The sequence below is a fragment of the Nomascus leucogenys genome, chromosome 7b, assembly GCF_006542625.1.
Source record: "Nomascus leucogenys isolate Asia chromosome 7b, Asia_NLE_v1, whole genome shotgun sequence".
Classification (NCBI taxonomy): domain Eukaryota; kingdom Metazoa; phylum Chordata; class Mammalia; order Primates; family Hylobatidae; genus Nomascus; species Nomascus leucogenys.
In genome coordinates this window covers 11,271,484-11,276,241 of record NC_044387.1, presented here as the reverse complement: position 1 = coordinate 11,276,241, position 4,758 = coordinate 11,271,484, and positions in this window count along the sequence as shown.

Genomic DNA, 4,758 nt, shown 5'->3' with positions numbered 1-4,758 from the left:
CTGGAAACCATCATTCTCAGCAAACTATCACAAGGACAGAAAACCAAACACGGCATGTTCTCACTCATAGGTGGGAATTGAACAACGAGAACACTTTGACACAGGGTGGGGAACATCACACACCAGGACCTGTCATGGGGTGGGGGGCTGGGGGAGGGATAGCATTAGGAGAAATACCTAATGTAAATGATGAGTTGATGGGTGCAACAAACCAACATGGCACATGTATACCTATGTAACAAACCTGCATGTTTTGCACATGTACCCTAGAACTTAAAGTATAATAAAAAATAATAATAATAATTAAAAAAGAAAAAACAGGCACAAGACCAGGTTGCTGTCCCAACAGCCTGACCAACAGGGATTAGTGGATCTAATGGATCACAAGTTCCCAAGGGCAAAAATGGATGGGACCCTACAAGGACCTGTGGCTTTTACAACCAGAAAGGCCTGGGTTTGGTAAACAGGGGCCTGACTTGAGACCCCCTCCCCCACTGTCCCCCGGACAGAGGCACGCAGCCCCTCCCCCAGTCCCAGACGCGAGTTAGTTTGCAAACCCAGACCTCCCTCAATGAAGGAAGACCTGACGTTACACCTGGAGTCTGCGCCGTGAATCTCCCCACAGGGGGACTGTGGACTTGGTCGTTTACCACATTTACAGGAGAAATAACTGCGTACCGGGAAGCCGGTGGTGGGGGTGAACCTTGCTGAGCCCTTGTTTCCCGTGTTTCTTCTTCTGTAACAGGAGGACTGGAAGTGAGGCAGGAGGCAGGACTCGACACTGGACCAGATTGAGGACTAGCTAAAACAGGGAAGAGGCAAAGTACCTCTCCATAAGACACACCCACCAGTTTGCCTTGTCACTTTACCATTGCCATGGCAACACCCAGACATTACCACCCCTTTCCATGGCAACGACCCATGACCTGGAAGTTACTGACCTTTATCTAGAAATTTCTGCATAATTTGTCCCTTAATTTGCATATAATTAAGTGGGTATAAATATGACTGCATAATTGCTCCTGAGCTGCTACCCTCAGCACGCTGACCATGGAGTAGCCCTGCTCTGCAGGAGCAGTCTCGGAACTGTAACACTGCCATTTCAGTAGAGATGTTTTCTTCCCCCATCAGCTCACTCTTGGATTCTTTCCTGAGCAAAGCCAAGAAGCTTCCTGGGGTAAGCCCTAATTTGGGGCTCACTTGCCCCACATCACAAGTATCCTCAGCTTAATTGAGTAGAGAAACGGGACAGTGCCTGAGTATGCACGCACACATTGACCGCAGCTGAGCTCTTAATCCCTCTGTGATTTTGTGTTCATTCTTTCCATTGTTTCCATCTTTAGTCCACCATGCTGTGATCAGCCAGTTTCAGGATGCTGAGAGGAAAAAGATGACAGCTCCTACCATTGACCAAAGGCCAAATATGAGCCAGGGGCAGTGCTCAATCCTCATGTCTCTAACCTGTGCAGTAGTTCCGTAAGGTCACACGGAGTGAGCAATGAATGAGGATCTGATGTGTTGTCTCCTCTGTGGCACCAAGCTCCTCAGAGGTAATAGAACAAGGTGACAACAACAGAGCCTGGGAGTAAGTGAGGATGAAAAATAGAAAAGGGAGGAAGAAAGGATGGATGGATGGATGGATGGATGGATGGATGGATGGGCAGGTGGACAGGTGGATGGATGGATGGATGGATGGATGGATGGATGGATGGATGGACAGGTGGACAGGTGGATGGATGGATGGACGGACGGATAGGTAGATGGGTGGGTGGATGGGCGGGTGGATGGATGGATGGATGGATGGATGGATGGATGGACAGATGGACGGATGGACGGATGGATGGATGGATGGATGGATGGATGGATGGATGGATGGATGGAAAAATGGGCAGATGGGTGGATAAATGGGCAGATGGGTGGGTGTATGGGCAGATGGGTGGGTGGGCGGGTAGGTGAATGGACAGGTGGGTAGATGAAGAAGTATAGACATGGAGAGAGATAACGGCTAGATAGACTTAGAAGGTGAATTAAACATGATCCCAACCCTCCAGGATTTCCCAATCAAGGAAGAGGGCGTGCTAAGTGTGCAGCTTGCCAAGAAGTTGAAATATTTTATCTGTAGTTAGTGACACACTTAGAGTCTTGCATTTTCCAGCCACACCACAGTGTGTGTGATGAAGACCAGCCAGGCAGGCTGTGACTTGGAGCCAACATACTTGATTGCTCCAATAACAGATTTGTATGTTCCTTCATTTGACAGGCTTGTTGAGTGCCTACTAGGTACAAGGCACTGTTCCAGGCTCTGAGGACAGAGTAGTGAACAAGGTAACTCCAGGTGGAGTTTCCATGGGGAGTGGAGAAGGGAGATGAAGAGAGACGTACACGTGGAGTGAGCCAGATGAGGCCAGGTGCTACAGAGATCAACAGAGCAGAGTGAGAAAGGGGGGCTTGCGGTAGGGGCAGGTTGGACAGGATGGGTGTCACTTGCATGGACACCTGAAGGCAGCATAGGGGTGAGTCATAGCTCCTCTGAGACTGGGGAGAAGCAGGGACTTCCCCAGGATCATCAGTAACAATGTGGCCGGGTCAAGGCTGCCACCCAAGTACATGGACAGGTGTTGGGGTTCTGGGGTTCCGGAGCTGACACTTTAAAATACTGGAAACACACCAGACGTGGTGTCAGCACAGGAGGAGAGGGTGGAGCTTGGACCCAGCCACCAGCAGCTGCGTGCCCTCCCTAAGCCTGCGTGCTGTCACTGTCCTGTCTGTTATCTCCTTCATCCCTCAAAAATAGTGTTATGTGTACTAGGAGTTCACGGATAGTTTACTTTAGTAGCAGTAAATGTTTCATATTTTATTATTTTACAAAAGCAGAAATTGCTGTCCAAAGAAAGCTACAGCTCCACGCTCTGGTTGAAGGCTGAGGGCCGGGACCAAGAAGACACCTTGGGGAAATGAGGATCTGAGTGAACAGAGGAGAGTTCCTAAGAGTTCGCAAGGTGAAGCTGAGTGCCTGAGGAGGGTAGGAGAGAAAAGGACCAGCCCAGCAGCCATGTCCTCTCTCTCCCAAAGTAAACGGGGCTATCTATTAGGATTAGGTTCAGTTGCAAGGGACAGAAAACCCCAAACCAGAGTAGCTCAAACAGAAAGAAGTTTCTTTCTTTCTTCCGTGAAAGCTCCTGAACGAGGCAGCCCAGGCATTGGGGACCCTGCCTTCCATCTTGCTCCATAATCCTCAGCATTTGGCTTTCACCTCATGGCTCAACATGGCTGCTTGAGCACCAGACATCACATCTGTATTACAGCCAACAGTGCAGTGGAAAGGCATGAAGAAAAGAATGCTTTCTATCCAGCAAAGGGGTTTCTGGAAGAATGCCATTTTAGCCTGGCAATTTTAAGACCTTGAAAAAGCCCACTGGGCCCCTGGAAGGCCCTCAGATTTTGCTGGGCTGCTGCATGGGATGGCACCCAGGAAATGGGCACCCAGGCCTGGGAAGTGCCTGCAGCAATCCATGGCACAGACCAGCTGTTGGTAGCTGCCAGGATGCTGCATGCACTGGACTCTCCAGCTGACTTCTGATGTCCATCTCCTGGTGGAGCTGTCTCTTCCTCCTCCCAGCCAGAACCTTCTCTTGCGCCCCGGAAACTGAGAACACTGGGGATTTAGGGGAGAAGGGAAGGCCCCAGTCAGGATTGGGCAGGCAGAGGTAGGAGCTGCCAGGTAAACAGATGCCTCTGATGTGCACGGCCCACTACCACCATGGGTAGACTCCACTTCTCAAGGGCAGGGCTAGGAACCCCAGGATAAATTCAAATCAAATGACTATAAAAGCTCCTGGCCATGACAGGCATATGTCAGAGGTTCAAGAACGTGAGTGAGTGAAGGAATGAATCAGTCCATTGATCAATCAATTGCTGGGAGCCCAAATGTTATTCACTCTAACCTCAGCCACATTGTTCCCCAGTTTTCGCTTACACACTTCCAGTGACAGGGAGCTCACTACTTCCAGGTGAAATTGTCATAATAAATGGTTTTAGTTTTAGATTGCCCTTACGAGCCACATCTTTAGCTTCTGGGTCCCTCTCAGCCCCAGTCCACGCTACAGGTGGGACCTAGAATACATTTAGCCTCTTTTTTATGGGCTGGTACCCAAGTCTTCATGAGCAAGAGAAAGCGCAGAACACAGGAGCTTGGAGCCCAGGCACCTTTCCTCATCCTCTCTGGCCCGAGTGGGTCTGTGACTTGCCCAAGGCCACACAGCTGGCTAAGGGCTAAGCCGAGACCAGACCGCAGACCCGGCTTATCACTGTTTCCTTCTAAATCCCACATCCCCTCTGGGACTTCCTCCAGTGTTCCCCGCAGTGGGCACTCCCTTCCCACAGCCAGCCCACCCCACGATGCTGAAGATCCACTTCCTCTATGGAGACCCTCAGGCTGCAGAAACCCATCTCTCGTCACTGCCAGAGACACGCACAAGTCCACGTGTCAGGAGCTGCGCCAGGACCAAGACCGACAGAGTGGCCTGCGTGTCTCTTCTTCCCGCCAGACACAGGCCTCCCCCAAGCCGCAGGCCTGCGTGTATGTGCACGCATGTGTGAGCATGTATGTGTGTGTGTGTGTGTATGTGCACGCCAGTGTGTGTGATCACGCCTGAGGCTCCCAGAGTGAGAGGAACATGCCGCAAGCTGTCGGCACATCCTGCCAAGGCAGAAAGGTTAATTGTCACGCACGATGCCAACAGACAGACCTCTGGCGGA